The following is an 18,285-nucleotide window of genomic DNA, read 5'->3' as shown; positions in this document are numbered from 1 at the left end:
TATATTTACTGAACACTTGTCAAAGTACTTAGAAATATGTATCAAATGAGCTCCCGGAAAAGTTGATACCATTAAACATTATGCTACAAACATTTTTCAAAATTTAGGCCAAAAATTTGGAGCTTAATTATTATATTATTTATAAAAGTTTTTAAAATTGTTTTAAGACATTTATATAAAATATAGCAAAAATGTATTTGAATATTATGTCAAATGTGCCCATTATTGGACACCCTCAGTTTCTGTACATATTCAGTTTATACAGGGGCGGTTCTAGACCAAAAAAAGTGGGGGGCAAGGGAACACAACCGGTGAATAAACAAGATAACGTGCCTTTTTAACGAAAATTATAGTACAAAAGTACTGTAAAAACTGAAGGGGGGGGACAGCTGAAGTGAAAAATAAATAGTATTTTCAACGAAAATTTTGATTTCGTTTATAAATTCGCAAAGTCCGTTCGTTCGTTCCTGCGTTGCCACCCCTGCAATATCTGGAGCTTATGTACCGATGTCAATGTAGTTTTGTCTCCTGAATCCAAATCTGAAAACGGCATTTCGATATCTCAAACCATCTTCGAGATAACCGACCTCAAAGACAAGTTGCATCTCGGGACAGCAATTTATGATTTTTTAGCAATTTTAGATAGCGAGATGATTCTACAATGGAGACACTATACGTAAAAATGTTAATGAGAATTTCATATTATTTCAAAAATATATTACTTCATATAAACTGTAAAAGAATTGAAATATTAAATAAATAAATATTACTTATTAATTTTAATGCAAGTAATGTTAAATGGCAGGTTACAAATTTTTGGTGCTGTCTACCCAATGATTTATGTATTATGTATATTATACTGTATAATATACAGTGTGTCTACTTAAGTTGGACACATATATTACGGGACACTTTTTTATTTTTATTTTACGAAATAAAGTTATAATTCATAAAAAGTTCTGCATCGTCTAAAACCTACGATTCAATCATCAGATAGCAAATTTTATCTATATTATAGGAGGTATTTTAAAAAATATGAATTTCGCTCAAGATTAAAGTACCTTTTTTCACACTGTTGTAAATTATTGTTACTACGAAAAATTGTTTGGAATTAAAAACTGTGTTCTAATATATGCAATAGTTGTTATTATAATTAAATAATTAATAATTATTATAATAATGTAACTATTATCTACATTCTTCTAATAAAAAGAAAATATTTAATTTTTTTCTCAAATTAGAGATACCTACCAATCATCATTTTCATTTATAACTCTTTTATTATTAATTTTAGGAACAAAAATTATTCTTCATAAAAAGATCTGCACGGTCTAAAGTCCAAGATGCAATCATAAACATAAGATTATATAAAATTGTATCGATTTTAGTCGATGTGTAAAAAATATGAATTTCGCTCAGGAAATTCGCTCAGTAAAGTGCTTTATAGCTCACAATATTTAAATAGTAGGATATAATTGCACATTAAACATAATTTTTAATTCTAAACAACTTTTCATAATAGCAATTTTCCATATTAGGAATTTAAATACATAAAAAACAAAGTTTTCGTTATAATAATGCATTTTTAACTTGTTATATTTAAATTGTAATAAAACGAACTTGATAATAAATTATAATCCTAACTTCATTCCCGAAATTCCTTTAAAAATTATTCTGTTAACAAATTTCAAAATAAATATATAAATACCGTATGTTTTAATTTTCACTTTTTCCTAAAAACTCGAAACGGTTCTCTTATTTTCATCATCACTTGCTTAGCTTTGATGTTATAAACTTCATCTGGAGCTCACTTGATAGGTATTCTTGAGTACTTTGACAAGTGTTCAGTAAATATATTTTATAAAATGCACTGTTTTCCCGTTATTTGAGCTTGAATACTTAGATTTGGGTACTAGCCGAAAAAAATATACATTCCATCACCTATAACTGACTTTTTATTAATTCTCAAAGGTTTTTCGAACAATAAATCTCTTTTATTTTTTATTATCTTCAATTTTGGTAATCATAACTATTTTGATAAAACTTACAGTTTTTTAATTATTCACGAAAAACCGCTTTACATCATGCACTTATTTCACGAAAAATTCAAATCTTTGATCTTTAATAACTCAAAAAGTATTGATTTATTTTAATAATTAGAAGTAACAAATTTTGCTTAAAATTTGTCCCTCTATCGATTAGTGGGGTTATTTTTAATAAAATAGTTTTTACCCCCGAGAAGGGGTGGCCTCCACCCCCAGGGTAAAAGCGCACGTTGGCACCATATCAGTTTTGTTTCTTGAGTTATGCTCTAACTACTCAACAATTTTCATGCAAATCGATGGAGGTTTAACAAAATAGAAGGTGAAAACATTTAATGACTGCACCAACTTTCCCCTTTCATCCCTTATTGCTACTTCCTGTATCCACTGAGGTGTCAGCCTGAAAGGGGTCATAGTTATCAATATACAATAGACACATTTCACATGCCAAACTCCATATTACTTATGACGATGATTTCTCGCCTCTGTCCATTCTTTCACGGTATTTGCTCTAAATTTTAAAGAACCGCTTGGATTGACATGAAATTTGGCATACGTATAGCTTGCATGTCAAAGAAAAAAAGTGATATTGTGCCGATGTGTGCTTTTGCCCTGGGGCTGACTTTCACCCCCTCTTGGGGGTGAAAAAATATATGTCCTAATTAAGTCCGGAAATGGGTAAACTGACTAATTTTAAGTAACTTTTGTTCTATAGAGCTTTTTCGCCAAGTCAACACTTTTCGAGTTATTTGCTAGTGAATATGTTCATTTTTCAACAAAATAACCACATTTTTAGACGGTTTTTCGCAAATAACTCAAAAAGTAAGTATTTTGTCAAAAAAAAAAACGTTCTTACCAAAAATATAGCCTATATAAAATTACAAAAAATGTTGTACGCGTTAGGTCTCTGGATCTCGTAGAACCAGAGTTATAGCCAATGAAAAATAGATTCATATTCACCAAATTTCAAATAGAATATTTCGACGTGAAATATCCAAAAAATTAAGCACTTTTTGGGGAAAACTCATTATAACTTTTTTAAAGTGTTTAAAAAAAGCTTTATTTATGTTTTTACAAAAAGTTTCTAGCATTAAATTTAAGTGAGTTACGCTCAAAATAAAGTTGGTCCCTTTTGTTTTGGCAAAAAAAAAATCGGGAAGACCACCCCCTAATTAGCAACTTAAATGAAATTAATAATTACCGCTCCACAAATTATTTTACTTTTATGTTGTGTTTATATGATCTGTAAGTTTTATCGATTCAAAGTGCTTATTTTTGAAAAAATTTGGTTTCAAAGTAAAATTTTTAAAAATTTTAATTTTGAAAAATGTGCTTTTTTTCAAAATAACTTAAAAATTGTTAGAGATACCAAAAATCTCGAAAAACAAAAAAGTCAGCATTGCTTTTCTGAATATCATGTATTTTTTTAGTTTTCTGTTAGACAAAAATTGATTAAGATTTGGTGTTTCCAAATTTGCATACATTCGTGATCAGTGACTCGTTAAACCCCTTTTAACTACAGCCCTTTCAAAAATAAGGACTTTGAACCGATGAAACATACAGACCATATAAACAATACATACACGCGTCAAGAAACTTGTGAAGTCGTAACGATTAAGTTCATTTAAGATACTAATTAGGGAGCGATTTTCTCGATTTCTTTACCAAAACCAAAAGGGACTAACTTTATTTTGAGCGTAACTTGTTTACTTTTGATGCTAGAAATTTTTATTATAAAACAAAAATGAAGCTTTTTTTAAACACTTGTTGTAATGAGTTTTCCCCCAAATGTTCTTCATTTTTGGTTATTTCACGTTAAAGTATTCCATTTGGAATTTGACGAATATGAACCTATTTTTCATTATCTATAACTCTGTTTCTACTAGGTATAGAGACGTGATATATACACCCTTTTTTTAAAGTTTTTACAGGCTAAGAAGCTTTTTATTTGCTAAGAATGTTTTTTCGACAAAATACTTACTATTTGAGTTATTTGCGAAAAACCGTCTAAAAGCTTGGTTATTTTGTTGAAAAAATGAACATATTCACTGCCAAATAACTCCAAAAGTATTGACTTAGTGAAAAAACTCTATAGAACAAAATGAAAACCACCCCCGGGACAAAAGCACATATCGGCACAATATCACTTTTTTTCATTGACTTGTTAGCTATGTGTATGCCAAATTTCATGTCAATCCAAGCGGTTCTTTAAAATTTAGAGGTTTTGCAATATTTTACCGTTAAAGAACGGACTACAGTGTGCACAGCTATTACAGTTAATAGGGGAGGAAGGGTTCAAAATATAAAACACGTTGAAGTTCTCAACAGAAGAAAAAGACAAGTTAGAACTGTCAATAAAAAAATTTGAAGCACATTTCAAACCAAACAGCAACGTGTCAAATGCAAGGTATTGCCTGTTCACCAGAAAACAAGTAGAACGTGAGTCAGTAGACAAATTTATAACAGATATTATAAACAAGGCAAAAATTGTGAGCTAGAGAATTTGGAGGACAGTCTGATTAAGACTTGCGTAACTTGCGGGGTAGCAGATGAAACAATGAGACAGAGATTATTAGAAGAAGATGAGATGACCTTGGAAAAAGCAATCAATCTGTGTAAAAGTATAGAAAGTTCGAAAATCCAGTCTGAAAAAATGAAGTCAGAGGAGGTACACTACAAAGAAAAGAAACTTCAATAAGAAATATACAAATAGAGCCCAGTGGGAAGACAGAAGAGTTAATCCAACTAATTCGAAGTCCCAAGACAGCCAGTTCAATGGTAAATCTGGAAGCAGTTCAGGGTGCAGTAGATGTGGAATGGAGCACAGAGCCCAACCCTGCAGGGCATATAAAGCTATGTGTAATTTATGTAATAAAATCGGGCATTATGCAAAAGTATGTTTTCAAAAACAAATTAAGTATGTAGATGTAGATGATTCAGAATCAAATGATTTGTTTATAGGCTTGGTAAGTACTGAAAATAGCAGTTTTGATGATGATTTCATGATAAATTTTAAAGTCAACAAGCATAAATTAAGCTGTAGATTAGATACAGGGGCAATGGCAAACGTAATATCAATAAATAAGTTAAATTCTCTAGAAGTTAATGTTGAACTACAGAAAACAAACTGCAGGTTAACAACATTTTCAAATGAAACACTAACGGCCGGTTTCACAAAGTAAAGTTAACTTGTGGTTAAGAGATAACCAGAAGTTACGTCAAAATATGCGTTTTAGTTTCACGTCAACGGCGAAGTATGGTTACAGAAGGGTAACAATTATGAAACTGAAACGCATATTTTGGGGTAATTTTGAGGTTATCTCTTAACCACAAGTTAACTTTACTTTGTGAAACCGGCCGTTAGGGTCATTGGAAAATGTAGTTTAGAATGTAAATATAAAGAACATGTACAAAATAATGTTTTATGTGTTAGAAATTAATTCACCAACGGTATTAGGTCTTCCTACATGTAAAGCTTTAAATATATTAAAAAGAATCAATACTATAAAAAAAATTGAAAATAATTTGAATTCTAGAGAAGTTACATTTAAAAATGATTACTCTGATGTGAAAGAAATATTTAAAGAAGTTTTTTCAGGTATAGGATGCTTGGATGAGCCATACAAAATCGTGCTAAATGAAACTGCACAACCAGTTATACATCCTCCAAGAAAGATTCCACTACAGTTAAAGGAGAAACTAAAACTTGAATTAGCTGAAATGGAGAAAAATGGAATAATTGAGAAGGTTGATGAACCTACAGATTGGGTCAATTCTATTGTCTTGGTAAGAAAACCAAAAAGTAATTCCACAAGAGTTTGTATAGATCCTAGAGACTTGAATAAAGCTATCAAAAGAGAGCACTTTCAACTCTCTACAATTGATGAAATAGCTGCAAATTTAAAAGGTAACGTTTATTTCAGCAAGCTTGATGCCTCAAAAGCATTTTGGAGCATAAAACTTGATGATGAAAGTAGTAAATTATGTACTTTTAACACTTGCTATGGTAGATATAAATTTTTAAGACTGCCGTATGGCATTAGTTCAGCAAGTGAGGTGTTTCACAAAAGATTCAGTAAAATATTTAATATGGAGGGTGTAGAAACATATATTGATGATTTAATTGTTTATGGCTCATCAAAACAACAACATGGTAAATGTTTATATCAAGTTTTAGAAAGAGTTAGGATAAATAATGTCAAATTTAATTATGAAAAATGTAGTTTTGGTGTCAAAAATATAAAATTTTTAGGATTTAATTACAATAAAGATGGTCAAACTGTTGATAGTGATAAAATTAAAGCCATTCAAGATATGAAAAAGCCAGAAAATAAAAAAGACATACAGAGATTATTAGGAATGATAACGTATTTGTCTAAACACATAAATTTGTCAGACTTAACCGTACCTCTTAGGAAATTAATTAAAGAAAATGTAGAAAGTTTATATTAAAGATAAAAACAAATTGAGAGGTCTTATTACACATAAATTAAGAGATAAAACCTACTCGATTAAATTAAGAGATTCTGGGTCAGAAATTGCAAGAAATAGACAATTTTTAGTTCGCATTCCTACAACTTCTGACGACGAACATTCAGATAACGAATCTGAAATTAGTGAGTCCCAAAATTTTGAAAGTGTCTCTGATAACCACTTCACTATAACCGACCAACCTACGCCGACTGAAACCAAATACTTCCCCTATGCTGACGATCTCGCAATATGTGCTCAATGAAATAGTTTTGAAGATGTGGAGGAAAAACTCGAAACTGCCATAAAAACAATGACAGCGTATTACCTATTGGCATCAGGGAATTCTGAGAACCAATCCCTCTAATACCCAAGTCTGCGCCTTCCACCTTCGCGCAAAGGAAGCCAAGCGAAAACTCCAAATTGCGTGGAATGGTAATACATTAAAACATACAGACCAACCTATATCGTGTAGTAACTCTGGACCGGTCACTCACCTACAGACAACAGCATAAAAACGAGAGGGAAAGTAATAACTAGCAACACCATAACTGAACACCATACAATGCTCGAACACCACGAAAGCGACTAAAATCCAGGAAAAGCTTCCTTGAGACAGTGCAGGATGAACCGTCTGAGTATTTTCTTATTCCATAAGTTCAATGGACCGGCCAGCAACTGGACTTTAAAACGAAGAAAACTATGAATAGGACAAGAATGGGGGTCGCTCCAGTCAAAGCAAACGTGGTAAAATGGGGGAAAATTGACCAATATGATGTGCAATGTGACTGTGGAGAAACACACAATATGGACACATAATGTAAGGTGTTCATCTTAAGGTTACAGATAAAATAAATTATGTAGTTACTTAAAATCTACACGATCGAACACTGATCTTTGATCTGTAATGACGTCGTCAGGAAGGCCTACGGTCTAAAAAATATTTCGTATTATTTTCCAATTTTCGTAAATTTTCCAATCTTAGATTCTAAAGTGGCGTTGTTTGTTCAGAGATTATGTAAAGCCCGGTTAACTTCGGAAAAAGGTTAATAGCGAAGGTCGAAAATAAAAAATGTGTCTTTCCTTTAAAAGCGCTTTAGAGGACACGGGCGAAAATAAAGCACCTATAAAACCCGTTCGGTATCTATCTAATAAAATATCGATGTCAAATAGGTTATCTGGCAGCGTTAATAGGAAATATAATGGGCCACTAGTGTTACTGATGAGCCTTGAAATAAGGTTTCTCATCCCTTCGACGTGATCTTGCTCTTCCTTGTCTTTAGAGAGCACACATTTTTAAATCTTGAGGTAAATATCTTTTGAATTAATGGGGTATGAAGCATTAATGATATCTATTTCTAGATTTATTAGTACTTAGAATTTACAGAAGATAAAGTTTAAAATGCTATTAAGAATTGAGGGGATGATGAGAAAATCTAATTATTTACTTAAAGGCAAATCACTTTTTACGGGCTGCTGAAATAAAAGGTCTGGATATGAAAAATAAGACAAATCAGGTACATAAGACACAAAGGTAGACTATGAGACAATTAGAGAATATAAATTAAGGAATGAAAAATAGTAATAATAATGTTCGATAATCTTTGGGAAAAATTTAAACGCATTTTTATTTAACCTCGATAGAAGTATCTGGCACTTTTTCTGAAAAGACAGTTAACAAAACTTTTTCTCGATTACTAACTTCTTCAACGTTATCATCACTATCTTCTCTTAGCTTGCTTAACATTGCAATAATTCTTATTACCTTCCGTAAGTTATCTTCATCCTGGATTTCATTTATGATTTCTTGGGGCAAAGAGGAAGTCGAAAGTCCTACCCTGGGTAGGGGAGCACAAGCGGGGATTTTTGCTGTAAATGTACCTCTACCATATATTGGCTCTTAATGCTGGAGAGTTCGTTAATGGGGGGCAGAAAAAAAATCTATCCTTAGAAAAATTCGAAATCGTCAGATTGAGATAAAGTAAGTACTTTGTACTTAACTTACTTTAAGTTAAGTATATGCAAAACAGTGTATATTTTAAAAATCTGACGATTCGAGCGGGGTGAGGAAATGGGTGAGTCCAAAAGTTTCACAAGAATAAAATACGAATCCAGCGATATTTCGCGAAATGAACATCAGATTGAAAAACTGAAAAATATACTTATTCAATATTTTTGAAAAATCTATCGAATAGAACCTAATACGACCCCCACGGAGGTGGGGTGGGGGTTGCTTTAAAATCTTAAACGGGAGCCCTCATTTTTTATTGCAGATTTGGAGTCCTTACGTAAAAATAAGTAACTTTTATTCGTAACATTTTTTCGAATTATGAATAGATGGCGCTCTAATCTAAAAAATGATTGTTGGAAATGAAAAATTAAATTAAAAATGAAAAGTTCCCACTAAAATGGAAAACTTTACTTAACTTTTTTTGGTTTTAGGACCTACTATTCACAATCCAATAGGTCCCCATAACGCTCGAGTGACTGCACATTTAGCATACTTTGCTCCCCTACCACATGTATGACGATTGTTTTATCCCTGACTGGTAGGCACGGTTTCTCACGAATTGGACGTATCTCTTACCATTTCGTTGAATCGGCCACCAGAGTCCTGGGGCCTGATTCTAATTCATTTCGACAGTCGCAATTTCATTTCGACACCGCCATGACAGCAACTAAGGATATTAACCTTATCATGTTGAGACTGCTCAGAATTTGGGTTGGCGCTTCGGTTTCTTGGATTTTGTTGATAGTCTGGGAAAATTATCGAAAAAGTACCATTTTTGGGAAAAATTATTTACCAGCTATTTTATTGCTAAAATCGAATCTTAAGATTGCATATATTAGTAATAAGGGGTATGACAAGTCCGCAGAAAGTGTGTTATTTTATTTATAAACAAATTAGCACTCCTAAATCTTCTTTTTTTTTCAATTAGTGGTCTGTAACTCCTATAATTTTTCCTTTGAGCCAAAAACACTCAAATAAAAATTCACCGTAATTTAGTTCTGCACAAAGTTATTTTTTTTCCGATTTCCTTCAACAAAAATTTTACTCAGAAAATCCGAGTTTTTCCAAAAAATCTGCCATTTTCAATTAAAATTTTAGGGAAGTAAATAATTATTTATCAATAATTAAATAATTGAAGACATGAAAGATTTATTATAGTAGATTATACAGAGGGGCTAAATTATGGAATAAATTCATTTCTTTAAAACGGACGATTTTGGAGCAAAATCCCGAAAGAGGTCGATTTTTATTTTTCAATTACAATTTTTGGCATATATTTCATACTAGTGACGTCATCCATCTGAGCGTGATGACGTAATCGATAATTTTGTTAATGGGAATAGGGGTCGTGTGGTAGGTCATTTGAAAGGGCGTTTAATTCTCTATTCAGTAATATAAACATTAATATCATTAGGTATTTATACAGGGTTGCCAAAAAAAATTTTGAATTAAATTAATTGGCGCAAAAAGAAGAATGTATGTAATTTATTTAACTCAAAATACATTGTACTGCTGTCAGAAAATAGAAAAAAAGGTTTATTTCACCAATAAACATTTCTTTTCGCTTAAATTAAATCATAAACAGCCTCCCTCCTACCTATTGGCAGTTTGAACTTTTAATTTAAGCTAAAAGCAATGTTTATTTGCAAAATAAACATTTTTTTCTATTTTCTGACAGCAATAGAATGTATTTTGAGTTAAATAAATTACATGCATTCTTCTTCTTGCGTCAATTAATTTAATTCAAAATTTTTTTTGGCCTCCCTGTATAAATATTGATATTAATGTTTATAATACTGAATAGAGAATTGAACGCCTTTGTAAATGAGCTACAACACGAACCCATATTCCTATTTAAAAAATAATTACGTCATCACGCTCGGATGGATGACGTCACTAGTTTGAAATATATGCCAAGAAATTTAATTTAAAAATAAAAATCGACCTGTTTCGGGATTTTTCTCTAAAATCGTCCATTTTAGAGAAAATGAATTTATTCCATAATTTAGCCCCTCTCTGTATATCAGGAGACCGGCGACAATCTAACCAATAGTTTAGCAATAATTAAAATGTTAATTAAAAAATTTCGGTCGAAATAATAACCAGAAAGATTATGATACACCAGATTTTCATATAAAAAAGCACTATACCTATTCAACGTACCTTACAGGATTGAAATTGGACCATTTGAGCGGTCTCAGGAATGTTATAAAGAAACAATTTTTTGGCTTATAAACAAATAGAACCCCTCAGAAAATATTAGATTAAATTAAATTAAGTTAACGCTGTTGAAAAGAGCACGGCTTCTGTGTCCTTTTCGAAGAAAAACAAATTGAATTGCGAGGAGTGATTCCAGGTATAACCGGTCAAATTTGACCGGCATTTGCGACAGAGTTATAAACAACAGGATTTTAATCTTTGAACCATTAGATACCTTTTAATTCCGGTCCTCTTTGTACATACAAATTTTCATATCTTCAAGACACTCATAACAAAAAAGATTTATGTCACTGTCACCAAATTATTTAATTATTGATAAATAATTACTTCCCTCAAATTTTAGTTGAAAATTAAAGATTTTGTTTGGAAAACCCGAATTTTCCGAAGAAAATTTCCGTCGAAGGAAATTGGAATAAATTATCAATGTGCAGAATTAAATTACTGTCAATTTTTATGTGAGTGTATTGGTGTAAAGTTAAAATTTTCGGAGTTATAGAGCAATAATTGAAAAAAAAGATTTCGGAGCGCTAATTTGTTTATAAACAAAATAGCACACTTTCTGTGGACTTTGCACAGCTATATTACTAATATAGGAAATCTTAAGATTTGATTTCAGCATGTCCAGCAATAAAATAGCTGGTAATTAATTTTCCTTGTTTTTTACTAATTTTCCCAGATTATTACCTCACATCTTTCATTGAGTTGATGATTCATGTTGTGGACATTCTCAATTATTATATTTCTAATTTAATACTATTCTATCTAATTCCTCAAAACAAGCAAATTTCAATTAAACCCAGCTATATTATAATACCTTTTGATTTAGTTTTCCTTGCAAGAAATAAACAAAACACATCTAAACTAAACCTAACCTCGCTTTTGGCCATTCATTCATCTCCGTGTCAAATAATTTCGACAGTCGCCATATTGAAAGCGACTTGTTTTTGGTCGAAATTTGATTTAGAATCAGGGCCCTGGCTTTGATTGTGTCTGGGCTTTTGGTGCAGCCAGTTTTCTGACCAGAGACTGGCAAACGCACTTGAAAAATGCCCTACTGTTGTGACCTATATTATTCAAATGGTACAAACCAAGAACAATGTTTGTTGGCACCAAATATGAAGTACTTCCGAAACCATATTGAGGATTCTATTCTTTCTTACTTAAGAAGTCATCATCATCAATGGCGCTACAACTCTTCGTGAGTCCTTGCCGCGTTTATTATTGCCTTCCATGTTTGTCGGTCCTGTGCCACTAATTCCCATTGTCGCACTCCCATTTTCTCTAGATCTTCTTTGACTGCATCTTTCCACCTTTTTCTAGGCCGCCCTACAGACCTTCTTCCATCGGGCCTTTCCCAGAACACATTGTTTATAAGGCGATTGTCGTTACTGCGTATCACATGCCCTGCCCATCTGAGTCTATTAGCCTTTATATATCTGACTAGATTTTCTTTTCCGAATAGAGACTCTAGCTCGTTATTGTATCTGCGCCTCCATTCGTTTGTCACGCTGTCTCTGCAAGGGCCATATATCATTCGAAGGATTTTACGTTCCCACACCAGCAATTTATTTACTTCTCTTTTTGTTAGCGTCCATGTTTCGCTTCCATACGCGACTGCTGGTCGTATTACGGTCTTATATATCTGGATTTTTGCACCTCGTGAGGGAACTTTTGACTTCATTAGATGTTTCATTGCAAAGAAAGATCTGTTTCCTGCCATTATTCGGGTTTCAACTTCTCACTCTACTTTGTTGTCATTTGTGATTGTTGCTCCTAGATATTTAAATGCTTTAACCACTTCGAAGTTATGATCGTTTATAGTAATATTTTGCCTTATTCGCCGTCGTTCTTGTTTTGGAGACGACCATGTATTTTGTTTTGTCTTCATTTATTTTAAGACCGATGTTTAATGCAGCTTCTTCAAAGCTAGAGAAAATATCCTCAATTTTTAATGTTGATTGTGCTACTGCGTCTACGTCATCGGCAAAGGCAAGTATGATTTTTGCTCTCCGAGCAGTTCTGTCTGGTTTGATTTTTGGATAAATTTTTCGCATGACATATTCTAAGGCCAGGTTAAACAACAAGGGGGACAACGGATCTCCCTGTCTCCGTCCAGAATTTACCCAGAAAGCATTTGATATTTTCCTCCCTATTCTAACTTGTGCAAAGGAGTTACTTACTTACACACTTAAGAAGTGGTTTAACTTTTTAGGGTATTAATGGTTTTTAGTTTTTAATTTTTTTTTTCAGATGAGAATCCGACATTTACCATCAAACTTTTTTAGAGATAGAAGATGTAAACCAAGGCTCTGAAATATCGTTAAGGGTTGCAGCCAAGAGAAATTCAGTTGGATGAGGTTTAGTTAAATGCAGCGGCAGCAAAAACTGTTCCACAAGCAGATGTGGAAACAGTGCAAGACGGTAGTGATACTCCGAAATTCTAAATGTCACCAAAGCGCTCCATGGAAAAATAAATAATAATTTTTATAATTGGAGGGAGGCATTTTTCAGTTTGCAAGTTCTAATACAGACAGCTAGTGATGTCAACTGCGATGTGTATAAATGTTTAATTTAATCGGTATTGCAGTAAATGACCAACTTACAAACAATATTAGATATGCAGACGATACAGTATTGCTGGCAGACAATGCGTAGAGGCTCTAAAGAGTGATGATTAATGTTGTAGAAACATGTAACAAATAGGGCCTAAAACTAAATTGTAAAGGGACAAAAATAATAATCATTAGTAAGAACACCAACAAAAACGCCCAAATTACAATAAGTGAAATGTTGTACAATTACAACAATTAACGGATAAATCTGTGAGTAGAACTTTTTACTTTAATATATACAGGGTGTCCCAGATTAGTTTATCCAGGCTATATTTCTTAAACCAATAGAGATTTTCGAATTGAACAAAAACTGATCTATTCCATTTATAAGTACTCTTTAATATGGTGTAGAAGAAATCATCCCCTAAATATTCATCCCTTAGTTACAACCCCTAACTTTAATATTTTTAATAGCACACTGTATATTTTTTTATAGTTTTGGATGCGATCTTCTATCGTCTATTCAACAGATTTTTTAAAAATAAAATCGGTTCGTAAGTAATCAAGAAAATATCAGTTTTATCCAGGCTATATTTCTTAAACGAATAGAGATTTTCGAATAGGACAAAAACTGATCTATTTCATTTGTAATACACTATAACATGGCGTAGAAAAAATCATCCCCTAAATATTCATCCTTTAGTTACAACCCCTAACTTTAATTTTTTTTAATAGCACCCTGTAACTAAGGGATGAATTTTTTCTGGTTGTATTAAAGTGTACTACAAATGGTATAGATAAATTTTTGTCCCATTCGAAAATCTCTATTGGTTTAAGAATTAGAAGCCTAGAAAAATTAGTCTGGGACAGATAATTAACAAAAATAAACTGATATTTTCTTAAATACTTACGAACCTATTTTATTTTTAAATAATCTGTTGAATAGACGATAGAAGATCACATCCAAGACTGTAAAAAATATACAGGGTGCTATTAAAAAAAATTAAAATTGGGGGTTATAACTAAGGGATGAATATTTAGGGGATGATTTTTTATACGCCATATTAAAGAGTATTACAAATGGAATAGATCAGTTTTTGTCCCATTCGAAAATCTCTATTCGTTTAAGAGATCATCATCATTCTCTTTGCCTTATCCCTATGCGGGGTCGGCTGCCCTAATTGCATTTCTCCACACAATTCTATCTTGGGTCATATCAATGTTAATCCTCTTTACCACCATGTCCTACGTTATCGTCTCCCCCCAGGTCTTCTTTGGTCTTCCTCTCCTACTCCTTCCAGGAATCTGCACTTCAGCTATTCTTCGTATTGGGTGATTAACGTCTCGACGTTGAACATGACCAAACCAACTTAACCTATGCTCTCTCATTTTGGCATCAATTGGTGCCACACCTAGACTTCCCCTAATATACTCATTTATAATTTTATCCTTCTTTGTCACTCCACTCATCCATCTAAGCATTCTCATTTTCGCCACATGCATTCGTTGTTCCTCTTTCTTTTTCACTGCCCAACATTCAGTTCCGTGCATCATAGCCGGTCTTATGGCTGTTTTATAGAATTTTCCCCTTCAGCTTAATTGGAATTTTTCTGTCACACAACACACCACTCGCCTCTTTCCACGTCATCCATCCAGCCCTAATTCTACTGCATGTATCTCCATCTATTTCTCCATGACTCTGTAATACCGATCCTAGGTACTTAAAACTATTGCTTTTCACAATCATTTCATCATCCAAAGATACCATTTTATTTGTAGTAACTCCATCTTTAAATGAATATTCCAAATACTCTGTTTTTGTCCTACTAAGTTTTCAACCTTTTTCCTCCAGGGCTTGTCTCCACTGTGCCAGTTTTTGTTCTCAGTCTCTTTCACTATTTCCTATTAACACTACATCAGCAGCATACATTAGGCACCATGGAATGCTACCCTGTAGTTTCGCTGTTATCTGGTCCAAAACTAATGAGAATAAATAAGGACTAAGCACCGAGCCTTGGTGCAATCCTACTTTCACCTGAAATTTATCAGTCTCTCGCTCACCTGTCCTAACACTAGTCGTTACTTCCTCATACATAGGTCTCACAATCTTTACATATTCGCCAGGGACTCCTTTCTTATTGAGTGCCCACCACAGAATCTCTTGAGGAACTCTATCATATGCTTTCTTAAGATCAATGAATACCGTATGAGCGTTGGTCTCTTTATTCCTGTATTTTTCCATCAGTTGTCTTACAATGAAAATTGCATCTGTTGTTGATCTGCCCTGCATAAAGCCAAATTGATTATCGGATATTTCGGTTTCTTCACGTATTCGTGTATCAATTACTCTCTCCCATATTTTCATGGTGTGGCTAAGTAGTTTTATAGCCCTGTAGTTTGTACATTGTTGTATGTCTCCCTTGTTTTTGTAGACAGGTACTAATATACTGTTTCTCCATTCGTCTGGCATTTGTCCAACTTCCATAATTCTATTAAATAGACCTGCTAGCCAACTTATTCCTGTCTCTCCCAATGCTCTCCATACTTCCCCAGGAATATCATCTGATCCTACATTCGTTTAAGGGATATAGGTTGGATAAATTAGTCTGGGACACCCTGTATAAACTAACAAAAAAAGCTTTAGAAAAATATAAGCTTGTTTAATTTTTTCCGAAACAATGCAAGTTTTCGTCCATCCGACATTTTCATGCAATTGCATTGCCACCTACAAACAGTCGATTGAGTTGAGTTCGCGAATTATTGTACTAGGTTTTCAATAGTTTTCATAGGGTTTTCAATTGTTCTCTATTGTTATTCTTCAACTACTATGAAAATGAGCAAAATGTGAATAAATATTTTACGCGATTACTTAAATATTACACTAGTGGGCCATCGTCATCCTCATCGTCATCGGGAATAAAATTCGTCGACACTTTTATATTTATTAATGCGCTGCTGGCTCCTTTTCGTTCGAAAAAGATACCAGTAAGTGGGCACTTAATATTTTATTGCTGTTCAATTTTAGTGAGTACTTTTATAGCGCATAAAAATACAATATTATTAATGCAATTAACGATAATGGTGCAGAATCTTATACGAGTGTTATAATTTTTAAGTGTTGCCGTAAAATTTTAAATAATTTGCAGGAACAAATTGAAGAGCGGGATATATGCTATGTTATTCCTTAATTTACAAGGCAATTTGGCCTCGTTCAACAAAAAGTTTAAGAAAGCTATAATAATTAATGTAAATATCTTGGCAAGGAAGAGCATAACCGTGTTAATTTTTATGAGTCACTTAAAAGAATGGTAATTGGGATGTAGGTATGTCTAGACTTAATCGTTTCGGTTTTTTTTTTACTCCCACATCTTCGACATAATTATATAAAGCGCTATACAAGAATATTTGTTTGTATTATAAAAGTAGATATTTCGAAATAAAATAATTGTAGCAAAGAGTCTGTGGTCTATCTAGAAAAAAGAATAAAGTACTCCTCGATCTCGATACTATCAACATAATGTATAATCAAACAAGAATAAAAAACGGCTAAACGCCCTAAAAATGAGTGGCGCTTACAATATTCCAGCTACAAAACATCTGATATGAATATTACGTGGCGCGAAAATGTATTTTCATTTTGATGCAAAATAAAACTTTAGTTTTATTTTATAAGATTTTTCCATAATATTTGCTAAATTTGAAGTAAAGCGCGCCACAAAAGAGTAACTTTGATACAGTTTGAATTTTGAAACTCTTTTTTGGCGCGTTTACTTCAAATTTAGCAAATATTATGGAAAAATCTTTTAAAATAAAACTAAAACTTAATTTTGCATCAAAATTAAAATACATTTTTGCGCCACGTAATATTCATATCAGATCTTTTGCTTTTGTAGCTGGAATATTGTATGCGCCACTCATTTTTACGGCGTTTAGCGGTTTTTTTATTGTTGTATCAGGAGTTTTTCTCAAAGTTTTTTCTTATAAATTAAATGTATGAAGTTGAATGCAATTTTTCTCGATTACACGTTAAGCTTTATAAATAGTCGCATTTGTCGCATTATCTCCCAAATGATCTAGTGTCCATCGAATGTACACTAGATTTTTTTTATTCGAAATAGTTTGAAAAAAAATATTGGGATGGCCGGTTAATGAACTCGGATTGCCCGTTGCCAGATCAATATTAGCGTCGTAACCACTACAACTACGTAAACCATTTCGGGAATAATCATTAATTTTATTATACTTTTGTAGCTTAATAACTTCTAAACGGCTTAACTGATTTTGATCACTAAATATGAGTTTGAAACGTATTGACAAGTAGTATCTGATGCATCTACATCTACATGCATCATACAGTAGTATCAGATGCAAATAGATTTGATCAAACTTATGAAGAATATAACTTAAAAATTCAAATTTTCCCGGACATGAGGTATACATCGTCAGATTCGTCTAGAATTCTTCTACAAACGCTCAGTTATTGGCGCAATTCGTAGGTTGAAATTTTGAGTAATTGTCGAAAAACCAAAATTTTCAAAGTTTAGTTTTTCAGTTTTTCGGCGATACTGAGCCGTGTGTATATCTGATCCTGACGGCTTAGACACCATTTGAAAGCTTAACTCAACACTATTGATTTGGTGTATTTGCGGTTCTCCTGTCTCTTTTGAATGGTATAACCGATTTTCAAAATTAGACATCCGTTGGAAAGGTAATGATCAGTACTATTAGAAGCCGCAAAGGTCGGACTTAAATTTTTGAAGTTTTTGGGAGTTTTGGGGATGAGAACGAAAAACAGGCCCTAAATAGGAAGGGCCGTAAAATCCACACCCTTGGACCAAAATGGATGGTTGATATATGAATGGGTGAGTCTTTTCCTAAACTTTAAGATGGGAGTTGGTACAATTTTCAATTCCGTCAGATTTAGAAAATCGAAAATTTTGTGTATGTATAGTGTCGCGTGTAGGGTGGTGTGGGTGTGCACCACTGGCGA

General features: G+C 32.8%; 1 protein-coding gene across 1 annotated transcript in view; it reads right to left on the bottom strand.

Annotated features, from left to right (window-relative positions):
* Positions 1-18,285, bottom strand: part of LOC126886124 (protein-L-histidine N-pros-methyltransferase-like) — a 376,323-nt gene that overhangs the window by 72,609 nt on the left and 285,429 nt on the right. The gene's annotated exons all lie outside the window — the stretch shown is intronic.

This window comes from Diabrotica virgifera, chromosome 6, assembly GCF_917563875.1.
Source record: "Diabrotica virgifera virgifera chromosome 6, PGI_DIABVI_V3a".
NCBI classification, from domain to species: Eukaryota; Metazoa; Arthropoda; class Insecta; order Coleoptera; family Chrysomelidae; genus Diabrotica; species Diabrotica virgifera.
The sequence above is the reverse complement of the archived record's forward strand: the minus strand, read 5'-3'. Positions and strand labels throughout refer to the sequence as shown.